Source organism: Nannospalax galili, unplaced genomic scaffold, assembly GCF_000622305.1.
Source record: "Nannospalax galili isolate Female #2095 unplaced genomic scaffold, S.galili_v1.0 scaffold492, whole genome shotgun sequence".
Classification (NCBI taxonomy): Eukaryota; Metazoa; Chordata; class Mammalia; order Rodentia; family Spalacidae; genus Nannospalax; species Nannospalax galili.
This window is the reverse complement of record NW_008332217.1, coordinates 217,565-231,208: the sequence shown is the minus strand read 5'-3', so window position 1 is coordinate 231,208 and position 13,644 is coordinate 217,565. Positions and strand designations below refer to the sequence as shown.

The window sequence follows — 13,644 nt, the reverse complement described above, 5'->3', positions numbered from 1 at the left end:
CTTGAAGTCTCTGGTCTCCACTCCACTCCATGACAAAGAGGGGCGATTTCTATTATCATGCCCAAATTCACAATAGTTTATTGTACCTCCCTTTTTTTTATTACATTTTATCTACTTGTTTCTATCTATCTATCTATCTATCTATCTATCTATCTATCTATCTATCTATCTATCTATCTATCATCTATCTATCTATCTATCATCTATCATCTATCATCATCTATCATTTATTGTGTGTGTGTGAGTCAGAGGTGGTACATGCATGCTAGGGTGCAGACAGCAACTTTCAGGAGTCAGTTCTTGCCTTCCATCATGTAGGTCCTGGAGACTGAACCCAGGGTTGCAGTCTTGGTGGCAGGCGACTTCACCTGCTGAGCCATCTTGCCAGTGCTCTTGTACCATCTTGAACAGTCTTCTTGATCATCTTACCACGCCCTTCCCACGCTGGCTCAGGAGAAGGGCGGCTGTCTACACAATGCTTACGGGCTGCTTTGCTCATAGCGCCCCTTACACTTACTCGATGGGAGCAGCCACCTGTCCTTTTTTGTACAGACAACTGACACGTGGGATCCACCAAGCTACCTGGGCTGCAGAGTACCCCCATGCTCAGAGTTCTCTGTTCCTAGCCTAATTTATTTCTCCCTCTAGTATATTTCCTGTAAGCTAGATTTAAGATGTGAGCAGGCTCAGCTGAGCTGAGGGGACAGTAATGTTCAGAGGTGATGCTAAGCCCTTCTACTGTCTCTCATCAGGACCCTGTTGAGTGATGTCAGCAGGGCCCTGTGTATTCAACTGCAGCACCCTGCTTACCCCATCAGGGCGCTCCCCACCAACTTTGAGCCTATCGGTTTTACTCTCAGATGATGTGGTCCAAATCAATTATTTCATGAGGGGTTTAGAGTTTTTAAAATGTTTTTTTTTAAGTGAGTGGCGATTCAAGCAAATTACAATATTAAAACAATATTATATTCTGTGTTAGTGTGGGGGACAGTGTACTCATGTATTTGGAAGCCAGAGGTCTACATCAGCTGTCTTCCTCAATCGCTCCCAATTTCTCTCCACATTGCTTTTGAGGCAAGGTCTCTCACTGAACCTGGAGCTCATCGATTCAGTTAGATTGGCTGGCCAGGGAGCCTCAGCGATCTTCTGGTCTCTGCCTCCCTAGTGCTGGGATTACATATGGATCACCAGCTTTTCCCATGGGTTCTAAGGTCCTCATGCTTGCACTGGGAGCACTGTACTGAGGCATCTCTTAGCCCCTAGCACTTACATTCTCATACACTGTCCCAGGGAGTGTGGGAGGTGGGCAGAGCCAGCCGGGGCCAGCCATAGGCTCCCTGTGGGTACTGGACACCTGGTCCACTCCAGCTCTGTCACTCACTAGTGATGAGGAATCTTGCTTCACTTTTTCTGCCTTGACTTTCTCAGCCTACAAATGGGGGCACGGGCAGTCAGTAGCCATTTCCTAGAACTTTGGTGAGGATGGTACACCTGGCTGTCTGCAAAGTTCTGAGGGCAGAGTGTGTACAGAGAAACCTCTCCTCTCCATCCTCCAGAGGGGTGGTACTGAGAAGCCATAGAAGAAAGTTCCCTCAGGTTCTGTAGCCAGTGGCAGGCACACCTCTCATTCCACCTCCCAGCATGGTGTGGATGGAATGTTCTTCCACTTTGAAAATAATTGCCAATGGTCAGAAGACACCTGTGGGCCATGATGACCCAGGTCTGATATCAGACTTCCTCCAGGCCTTGCCACCCTTCCCATATGCCCTCCAGGAAGTGCTGCCCTCCTGCCATCTCCCCCAGGGACATCACAGAGCAAGTTGGTTCTGCCAAAAGCCTTTTCTTGTAGTTCCTTCCTGCACTTAAAGTGTTTCCTCAAATGTCACTTCCTCAGAGATGCCCTTCTTGATCCCACCACCCAATACGATCCCCTTCTACCATCCCTTCCACCACCATGCTTTACGTATCTTCTCAATTTGAGTCACTCTCCTGAAATAGGGTGCGTGTTCATTTGTCCACTCTGAGGGTGCCGCCCTGCTCAACACTGCCTCCTTGCCATCTGTCACGATAGCTGGGGACAGCACAGGTAGCTGATGCACATCAGAGAAATGAACACTGGTGAGTGACCCTACCCAGCCTTATCCAGCATTCCATGCAATCACCTGTCCATCATCCATGTATTATCTTTGATCAACCTGTATCTATTATCTATTCCCTACTATCTAGCATCTCTCTATCCAGCCTATCATCAATCAATCATCTACCATTTATCTATCATCTATCTATCATCTGTCCATCTATCATCTATCACCTATCATCTGTCCATCTATCATCTATCATCTATCATCTATCATCTGTCCATCTATCATCTATCATCTGTCCATCTATCATCTATCATTGGTCCATCCATCATCTGCCAATCAGCAATCTAGAGTTTCTGATCCCAAAATATAATTTCATTTATAAATGTCACAGTAGGAATCTCTAAAGACTCCTTTGGGAAATAGTCTAATACCGTTATCATTATGACTAGAAAATCCCTTACTATCACTTACAATTAATTTATTTTAACAAAAAAAATCTGTTGTATATATTTTTTTTGAAAAAAAAAATTGTTATTTTTACTTTATGTGCATGAATGTATTGCCTGCATGTGTCTAAGTACACCCACGCCATTCAATGCCCCAGGAGGTCAGAAGAGGGTGTCTGATCCCCTGGAACTGGAGTTAGGACAGTTGTTAACCACCATGTGCATACTGGGAATCAAACCTGGCTCCTCTGCAGGAGCATCAGTGCTCTTAACCACAGAGCCATCCCTCCAGCAACCTGTTGTATATATTATAATCCCATTAAATAATACATCATGTGCAATTTTTGGTGACAATATGCAGAGAACCTAGTTCTTTTTAACAGTTGCATGATAGACCAGAGATGAATTACCAAGGTTTATTTAACCTTTTCTCAACTGATGAGCATTCAGGTTATTGTATATGTGTATAAAATTTGTACTCCTAACAGGCATAGAGGCAGACATACATATTTGGTTCTATATACCAGAACACAAACCATTAACCAATGATGCAATGAACATTTTTCTGTCTCAGTATTTCTCAGTCTTAATACTACTTAGATTTGGGTCAGATGACGCTGTCTGAGCAGGCCTAGCCTGTCAACCATGGGCTCACTCCTCTTCTCTCTCTAGACACCAGTGGCACCCTTCTCCCCTAGCTGTAACACCCTGAAGTGTTTGCAGAAGCTACCAGTGTCTCCTCACAACTGGAGGACCTGCCCTCTGTTTACACACTTAGGCAAGTGGAAAACTCTGACATCTAAAGCAGTGGCTGTGGAGGGCGAGGGCAGGGATTTTGAGATGGTGACCACTTGAGAGCAATGTCCTGTATACCCACTCTGAGTGTGTAAATGTAATCACTCCATTCATGCTCACCACGAAAACCTCTGCACTTCAAAGGGCTCTAGTTTGCTATCAGCAAATTTAGCGTATTAGCCAAAGGTCCCTTGATGGTACATTTTTAACATCTGTTCAATAGAGTGGGACAGTACCTCTCAATGCCAACGAGAGCCCAAACCAGCCTCAGGGACATTCCCTGGACCACATGTAACATCCAGGCAGAACCTTCCAGGAAAAAAATGAAACCCCTGCAGTAAAGACTTAGCTGCTCAGAGAAGCAAAAATTCCAAGGTCAAGAGATGCTGTTTTAGAGGAATGGTGGGTATGTGGGGGGATAAACTTTTAAATTAATCAGTTAAAAAACAAAGGGCTGGGGAGACAGCTCAGTTGGTAAAGGACTCACCACATACGCTGAGCTTGTATCTCCAGCATTCCTATAAAAGCCATGGCAGCGTGCACCTGCCAGTACTGGGGAGGTGGAGACAAGAGGGTCCCAGCACTCACTGGCCAGTCTAACCAAAACAGTGAGTTCCAGGTTCAGTGAGAGACCCTGCCTCAAAAAATAAGGTGGGGAGCAATTAAGGAAGACACCTGACATCAACCTCTGCTGTCCACATGTAACTGCACACACGAACACATACACACACTAACATATGGGGGGGGAGAGAGAGAGAGAGAGAGAGAGAGAGAGAGAAAGGTGGCACAGTATGAAAAAGCCAACCAAGCTGAGTGAGTGCTGGATCTGAATGCTGGATCTGAATGCACACCCCTAAGATCCAGGGTGGGTGGCTGACACTATTTTTGAGTGGTGACTGTGGGCGGCAATTCTGGGGCTCTGAGCCCTTAGCAGGCACAGGCACAAGGCTTAGCTGTGAATCCTTCCTTCCTCAGCACGTGCCTAAGAGAGGTGCTATGAGGAAGAAGCTCAGGACAGAGGAAGTGCCAGATAAACGTTTGCTATTCCTGGGCTCTGTCCACAATGCACACAGAGCAGCCAGAAGAGCTCACTTTACCATGATGCAGACAGAAGACACAAATGGTGGTCTACAAGGGTCAACAGTAGCTGAGCACCTTGCATATGGCTGCGTCTCAGGACTGCATAAACACCACCTGACAGGAAGGAAGAAAGTGGACCAGAGCTCCCTGTATAGTGTCTTCATTTTATCACAGGGGAGACATCTCCATGCCTCATTGACCAGACCTGGGCCACATGGTCATACCTAGCCAATCACAGACGAAGGGCTTAGTTTCTTCATCTTTTATGCAATTGGCTGAGTACATCATGTCAACTGGTTAACTGTCCAGATGTGTGCACTAACCTGCCCACAGCAGCTGTCCCCAGGTGCCAGCAGCTCTGCTCTTCATGAAGTCTGAATTCTATACTTCTTCTCCTTTGGTGGCATCTGCTTTCTACCCAGTGTCCCTTAAAGGCAGCAAGCTCCTGCCACGCTGGGATCTATGCATAACTGTTCCTTCCGCCTTTGACTCTCACCTTGCCCACTAGGTTTCTGGGTAACTGTCACAATGTCCTTGCTTCCAGGAAGCCCAACACTCTACTGGAGTGGTTGGCATGGTGTCCTGACCTTGTCACACACGCCACGTGTCACTGCCCGTCTGCCTCTCCCTCCAGATACTGTATAGTCACCATGAGCCACTCGGGTCTCAGTGTACCTAGCCCAGATTGACAGGTGTCTAAACACACTAGCTCGCCAAGACTCAGAACCAGAAGCAACACAATGTGATGCATTTTGTTCATGAATGTTCCAATTCAAGCTGCACGTGTGGCTTGTATGTGTAACGCTTGTCATATCCTTTATGAACTGAGCTGTTTGAGACCTTAATACACCCCATGAGGTAGGGAGTGGAACTAGACAGTACTTCCTGTGTCTCTCCCGGCTTGGAGAAGTGCCTGGTGTAGAATACGCACTGAATCTTTGTTGAGTGAATGAACGGATGAATAAATGAAGTGAACAAATAAAATTTAAAGATGGTAGTTATCTTTGTTCACTTCCTGGCTGTTGTGCTGGGGATGCAGCTCACTACAGAGCACTTGCCTAGTGTGCAAGAGGCTCTGGGTTCCACCCCCTGGTGCCACAGAAACAAATAAACGCATCCTGGTTGTCAAGAGCACATCCTTTGTACAGTGTTTAAAAGTTCTCCAAAGACTCATCAAGTGCCACCGATCACAGAATCACAATGCTCCCTCATCCCAGCCCACATGGATGGCAACTTTCAGACCTGTGGTTCTGTGAACACAGCCAGCCTCCCTGCCTTCCACACCCACTCCACCCCAGAGAGAAAACAAAGCCAGAGAGACAATCTGCAGAGCTGGGGAGCCAGGACTTCCCAGGAAAGTCAACAGACGGTGGCTTGGGGAAGCTGTCAACCTTGACTGGACAAACATTCTGAAAAGGGCCACTCGTCCTTACAGGGCCAAGCCTGGCGGATGGGAGCCAAGGCAGGCTGAGCAGTGCCAAGCCCAGAGGAGTCAGGAGGCCAAGCCTCAGAGTGTCTGGAGACCGAACAGGCCTGGGCCCGAATCAACCAGATGGGATCACCTGTCTCCATCCAGAGCCAAGGAAAACAGCTTTCCACAATGGGAAGGCAGGTCGGGTCAGACTCAGGAGCTACAAGACACAGGGCCTAGGTCCTGAAGTAGCACCTGGGGGCCAAGGCCTTTCCAGAATTCTCCACAGCAGAAGGTGAACTGAGGTACCATGACTCTAAGGGCTCCCGGGGATTGGAGATCAAACTTGGGTCTATAGCTGGGGGTCAGAAGTGGAGATTGGAAATTTCGGATTTGAGGAGCCGGAAAGAAACCAAACTTTGAGGCCTGACCCCTTTGCTCAGGAGCTAAAGGCTCCTTCCTGTTTGACCTTGTATAATGAGGTCAACAGCTCCCACTTGGCCAGAGGGTATCAGTGGGGCCTGAGTGCTGACACTGAGTACCTCACCATAAGAGTCAGCTTGGATTGGGAGGTAGGGGTGATGTAGCATACTTGGTGAATTTGAACCCAGCTCAGGTGCTCACTCACTGGAGCAGGCTGGGGACTCACAGCAGCACAGGTGACTCCTATCCTTCGAGGCTCTGAGGTTCACAGCTCTAAGCTATCACTCATCAAATCGCTGCTTATCATCAGCCAATGGTTATCCCCAATTCTACCCATGTGACTGTCACCTGTGTGACCACCACAGATGCTGCAGGACAAGGACCTGGGGCCGCACTGCTTGGAGAACCAGCTATGCAACACCTTCGTGTGTGTGTGTGTGTGTGTGTGTGTACGCATGTGGGGGGTGTTCGGGCACATGTAGAAGCCAGAGGTGGACGTCAGGTGTCTTATTCAATTGCGTCTGTACTTTGTTGTTGGATCTAAGCTTTCTCACAGAACCTGGAGTTCACTGTTTTTACCAGCCTGACTAATAACCAGCGAGCCCCTGGAGTCTGCCTGTTCCCCTTCTGCCAGTGCTGGGGTTAAGGACACCCGCCAACATGCCCAATTTTTCACATGAGTGCTGGGGAGCTGAACTCGGGTCCTTATACCTATACAGTAAGCTCTTTACCCACTAAGCCATCTCCTCAACCCCTTTTGCTTTTGAGACAGTTACTCTGTAGACCAGGATGGCCTAGAACTTACATGTAGCCCAGGCTGGGCTTGAACTCACAGCAGTTCTACCTTAGCCTCCCGAGGGCTGGGATTATAGCTGTGATCCTGGATAAGTTTCCTTTTCTGAGCCTCAGTTTCCTCATTTGTGAAATGGAGACAATATCAGCACCTCCCTATAGGGTTATGTGAGGGTGCTAAATGAGCTAATGCTTCAAAGTGTTCTGCTGATAAGAGCACTCTGCTGTGGAGGTGGCTTAAAGGGTAGAGCGCTTACCATGGAAGTGTAAGAACCTGGTTTGAATCACTAGAACCCATGGAAACCCAGGTGCAGTAGCTCCTGTCTGTAACCCCAGCAAGCAGAAGCTTATGGGCCAGATAACATGTGGTACAGTGGTAAATAACAGAGAGACCCTGTCTCAAACAGGGTAGAAAGTGGAGATCCACACTCTAGGGTGTCCTCGGACTCCATACGCACACTATGGCATGCACATGTCGACACACATTCATGCTCACACATCAGACAAAAATAAAACAAAATAAAACCTTTTTGTCTACCATGCTTGGGATGGCTCTGACCCAGAAAACGGGTGAGTAGGAGGTTGGGGCTCCCCAGGGAGGGTCAGGAGGCAAAAGCTGAAATGAAACCTTTCAATACTCTAGTCCTTTGCGTCTTGCGGGGACACACAACACTTAGAAAGTTATCTCCACCCTCCCCTACCCGCCAGCTGTCTGTCTGTCACTCCCGGGTGACTGATTCCAACAGCCTCCTGGCCTGCCTCCCCCAGACCCACTCTGCCAACTCCCTGAGCGAGGTTTTTAAACACCATTGTAACCTTGCCTTGCCCCCACTAAAACCTCTTTAATGGCTCCCCACTGCCCTTGGGCTAAATTCCAAACTTAACAGGAACAAAAAAACAGTGGCTTTCAATTTCTTTGACGGAGGCTCACAGTAAGAAACCCATTTTACAACGAAGCACAGTGCACCCCTTTATCAAACTGAAAAGAAAGGCTCAGACACCACGCCGGCCTCATAGGCAACACACGCTGGTGCTTTCTGTCCTGTTCACCCCAAACCCCCAGCATGCCCCTCCCCTCATGCGTTCTGGCTGTGGTTCATCCAGTTGTCTAACTGATTCAGTGAGCAGACGTCCGAACCCTCCTTCTCCACCCCAGCTTAAGAACTCTGAGGCCTAGGACCAATGGTTAGTCTTCTGCCTCCCTGAAGCCCATGTTCTGTCACCCCGGTATTACACGCCCATGGGACACTGGGCTTTTGCACATGCAGAGTTCCTTCAACATAGAGCACTGTTTCTGCTGTCTAACTGGTATAGCCAAAGGCCACCTCCTGGGGGAGACTGCCTATCCATCTACCCCACATCACCCTGACTACCTTTGGGTCCTCTCTTCACATTTCACTCACCTTTAGACTTTAAAAAAATAGTATCTGGGCCCACTTCAGACCAACTGAATCAGACATGTCTGGGTATTAAAAAAAAAAAAAATTCAGGCCAAGGAGATGTCTCAGTGGGTAAAGCAAGAGAACTATGAGGTACATCTGGACACTGTAACACTCTATGGAGAGACAGGAGGAGAAGACAGGAGATTCGCAGCACGCTGTGCAGGCTTCCTGCACAAACCAGGAAGGTTTTATGCAGCAGTGGACAACAGGAGACCCTGTCTCAAACAAGTGGAAGGTGAAGACTCACATTGGAGGCTGTCTCCTGACTTCCATACATGTACCTGCATGCTCGCGCACGCACACACACACACACACACACACACACACACACACACTTGTTAAAATCCCATGAGAACGGGTCTAGAACATCACCATCTTTGACTGCTGCATGCACCAGACCTGGGCTCAGCCCTGAGGACACAGAGTACCTCAGAGGAGACAGGATGCAGAACTGCTCTGGGTCCCCTGCCAAACATATAGAATCAGGGATGTAGGATGTAGAGTTTGTTTGGGAAACACCTGCTAGGGCCAGGTATGGCCAGAGTGGCAATCTGTCCATCCTTCAATAGGGGGACTCCAAAGCCCAGCCACATGACCTTGGACTGGTCATACAACTCCTCTGACAGGTCACACAACTTCTCCGTGCCTTCGTTCCCTGCCCACCCATGGGAGTCATGCAATCTGCAGTCAGAGAGGTCATTGGGGGCTGGGAGAGTTAACATAAATTTGTACGGGTGAAACACTCTGGGAAGTATCTGGTGTTCAGCAAGCAGGTCAGGAAATCTCAGCTGCTGTAGCTCCTGCCATCTAGAATCACAACACTATGAGATCAGCCTCCATGCCTCCTTTTCCTAAGCTTAATTCAGAACTGGGGTCTCCAATCCTAATCTGCTCTGTGTGGCCAGAGGGGCCCTTTCAAAAGTCATCTTCTTGGCTGGAGGCATAGCTCAATGGTAAAGCACTTTCCTAGCATGCATAAGGCCCCTAGATTCAATCCTCAGTATCTCCTCCCCACCCCAACAAACAAACAGCAAATAAAAGTTGTTTTCTTGCAAGCTTTTCCAAGCTTCCTTCTTGAGATTTTTAGATTCAACTGGTCTGTGCCCAGGGCCTGTGGCTTCTGGCATTCCTCTCAGTGGACAGGACTGAGCAGGACTCAGGGCCTGAGACCTCAAGACAGGATCAAGGCATCCTTCCTTCTCTGATGCTTCCAGAGTGGGCAAGCAGAGGGAGAGGGGTGTGTGTTTGTGTGTGTGTGTGTGTCTGTCTTGGGGGTGCAAGTGGCAGGGCACAGGTGGAAGTCAAGGACACTGTGGGAAGACTGAGATGAAGCCATGCTGGGAGACCATGCCCTACTGGGATTGGCTAAGGTGGTGAGGGGCTACTGTGCAAACCCACCCGACCCCATTGCCTGGCAGAGAGGATACCTGGCAATGTCTGCAGGCAGACTTTTTTTTTTTTTTTGTTACTAAGTCTCACTATGTAGCCCTGTCTGGCATGGAACTCACTAGCTAGCCCAGGTTGGTCTCACACTTGGGGTGATCCTCCTGAAGATGCTGCTACAGCAAATTCTGAAATGTGCAGCCCCCTCCAACAGAGAGAGACTCCCAACCTCCAGAATGTCATGGGTGAGGGCTCTGAGGAAAAAGAGGCATCCTGATGTGAACAGCAACAGGCACAATGCTGTGCGAAAGACCATTGTCACCCAGCCAGCTCCCTCCTGTACATCGTTCCCCAAGCCAGCTTCACTTCCTATTTCCTGAGCATGTACTTTGTGTCCGATGGTGAGGAGTTTAACCAGGGTCCCTCATGGAAAATCTTGTATCTGTTTAACGTGACTTTCTTGACATCACTGACAAGCACATTCAACATGGACCTTGCTTTCTCAGAATGGCAGAAAACCCGGCATTTTGTGGTGGCGACACACATTTGGTTTCTAACTCCTCCCTGTGTGGCAGGAGCTGGCTGGAGGGAAGAAAGTGCCAGAATGAGGGCTGGGGGGATGGCTCTGTGGGTAAACACCTGCTGTGCAAGTATAAGGACCCAAGTTCAAATCCCAAGAACACAGAAAGCCAGGCAGGGTAGTGCATCTGTAATCCCAGCACTCCTGTGGAAAGATAGGAGGAAGAGACAGGACAATCTCAGAAACGAGTTTTCAGCAGCAAACAAAGAGACCATTTTAAGCAAGGTAGAAGGTTAGGACCAACACCCAAGATTGTCATCTAACCTCTACATGTGCACTGTGGCATGCATGTGCCCGCATTCACACACAAGGCACATACACCATACATACAGCACAAAATAAATGTAAATATTTCTTTAAAAGAAAGTGCAGAGTGTGTGTCAAGCCATTTCAGAGTCATTTAGACAAGTCTCAGTGACCAGTGGGGTGTAAGAAGCAAGGGACAGGGGCTGGAGAGATGACTCAGCAGTTAAGAACACTGACTGTTCTTGCAGAAGACTTGGGATCGATTCCCAGCACCCACATGGCAGCTAACAACTGTCTGTAACTCCAGTCCCAGGGGATCCGACAGCCTCTTCTGTCCTCCGCAGGCATTGCACGACACAGGTGCACTTACCTACACACACACAGGCATAACACTCATACACATAAAATTTAAAAAAAAAAAAAAAGCCGAGTGAGGTGGCGCACTCCTGTAGTCCCAGCATTTGGGAGGCAGAGGCAGGCGGATCTCTGTGAGTTCAAGGCCAGCCTGGTCTATATAGTGAGTTCCAGGATGGCTGGGGCTACAGGGAGACCCTGTTTCAAAAAGACCAAAAATAAATAAATAAATAAATAAAAATAATTTTTAAAGAAGAAGCAAGAGGCAAAGAGGCACCCAGGTAAACTGAGGCTTCTGTGCCTGTCATCAAGAACGGATGAGCTCATGCGCTTTGGGACAAGCTACAGTGCAAGGTACTTATATTTTATCACTCAGAGATGCCCCAGAAAGCCTCTTGTCTTGTTTCCCATAGCTGCACTCTTACGTGGCTTAGAACAAACACAAATGCATGCTCTCACTCTTTGTAAGAACAGAAGTCAGCATCACTGGCTCCTCTAAGTCAAGGTATCTACAGAGCTGTGTCTCTCAGAGCCCTCAGGGAGAGACTGTGTCTTGCCTCAGTTTCTGGGGGCTGCCACTGCCCCTGGGCTTGTGGCTACATCCCTCCAGTCTTCTCTTCAAGGCCAGTATCTTCAACTCTGTCTTTGTACTGCTTCCTTGAGTGCGTGCATGCGTGCGTGCGTGCGTGTGTGTGTGTGTGTGTGTGTGTGTGTGTGTGTGTGTATGAAGTCATCTTCCTCTCTTTTAGAAACACATGTTATTGCATTTGAGGCCAACCTGGATAATCCAAGATCACTTCCTCATCTCTTTAACTCAATCCTATCTGTAAGGATTTTTGTCACCTAAGGTAACGTTTACTTTGGCTTTTCTTTTATTTGTTTTTGTTGTTCTGTTTTGGTTTTGGCCAATACCGGTGATCAAATTCAGAGCCCTGTACGTGCTCTTGGGGAGCTGATGCCCTCTTTAAATGCTTTACCAACAAATCACACCTCCAACCCTTGGTTTTTGGGGTTTTTTTTTACTTATTTTTATTGTTTTGAGACAGAGTCTCACTTTGTAGCCCAGGCTGGCCTTGAACTCATGATCCATCTACCTTTACTTCTTGAGTGCTGGGATTACAGATACATACCACCACACACACTGCCATTTACAAATTTCAGTATTAAGTATCTTTGGGAGCCAGCTATGGTGGCATATACCTTTAATTCCAGCACTCAGGAGGCAGAGGTAGGCAGACATCTGTGAGCTCCAGGCCATCCTGGTCTACATAAGTGAGTCCAGGCCAGCTGGGGCTACAGGGAAAACCTGTTTTGAAAAAGAATAGAATCTTTGAGGACCATGTAGGTCCTCAGAGCTCAAACTCAGGCCATAAGGCTTGGCATCAAGAGCCTTTCACCTGCTGAGCCATCTCCCTGGCCCTAATTACTTCTTTTTAATTAGAAATAAAAGTGTGTAAATAAGGGCTAAGGTGGCTCAGTGTGTAAAGGTGCTTGCCACCAAGTCTGACAGCCTGAGTTCCATCCCTGGTAGAAGGAGAGAACTGGTGACCTACAAGTTGTCTTCTGACCTCCACACGTGCTTCATGGCATATGTGTGCACACATGCATGTGTGCATGTGTGTGGGTGCACATACACACAAAAATAAATAAATGTAAAAAATAAAATAATAGAATAAATGGCTGGCTAAGGTGTGACCCAGTGGTAGAGCACTTGCCTAACATACAGAGACTCAGGGTTTGAGCCTCAGCATTACAAACAAAACAATACAATAAAAGGAAAAAGTCACAAAGAACCTCAAACCCCAGGGTGTAGAGATGGCGGGTAAGACGGAACCTACCTTGGGCACAGCTTCTGCCCCTTCAGACTTTTAGATGCCAGGTGTGAGGCCTGGCTGCTACACAGTAGGTGCTCATTAAGTGCTGACTGCATGACCAAGTCTGGAGGCAGTGGCTAGCTTAGAAAAGAAAGAAAATCAGAGAATCAACCAGGGAAAGCTCACCTTCCATGCCTGCCCAGTCAGTGCCAGGACCTCAGCCCAGGCTGAGAAAGTACCCGCGGGATGCCGCATGCACCATGCTGGCCAAACATGCTGTCAGTGCTTCCTCCTCTTCCCATAACTCTACCTGTGCTCAGCAGGGCAGGCTGCCAGGCCCTCCCTTACTGCCTGGTAAGAACTTTGGGGTGTGGAGCCATTTTCCCAGCTCCAGATCAAGGTTAATGTGAACTCACAGTTCTGATCCAAACCCAGAATAAGACCACGTGGAGATTTGGCTGGGCATCTGTGGAATTCAGAGTTTCTCTAGTCATTCACCAGCTTGAAGGGAGGCGTGTCCCCGATGACACCCACAATTTTTGCTTGGTTGTTCCATTGCTGATGGTCTGAAGACTACTGGGTTAACGTGGGTCCCTATACCATGGTATTACTGGAGAAATGCAGATTTTTTTTTTAATTCTATCAGGGGGCTGGAGAGATGACTCACTGCTTTATACACTGCGCTTGCAGAGGACCCAGGTTCAGTTCCCAGCACCTACTTGGCAGCCAACAACTATGCATTAACTCCAGTTCCTAGGGATCTGATGCCCTCTTCTGACCCCTGCAAGCATTGC

General features: G+C 48.1%; 1 protein-coding gene across 1 annotated transcript in view; it reads right to left on the bottom strand.

Moving 5' to 3' along the window:
• Nucleotides 1–12,897, bottom strand: part of Eya2 (EYA transcriptional coactivator and phosphatase 2) — a 165,536-nt gene extending 152,639 nt beyond the window's left edge. Inside the window, exon 1 of the mRNA XM_008827425.3 lies at nt 12,875–12,897. The gene's annotated coding sequence lies outside the window, so the exon portion shown is untranslated. The remainder of the gene's footprint in view (nt 1–12,874) is intronic.
• Nucleotides 12,898–13,644: the final 747 nt, after the last annotated feature.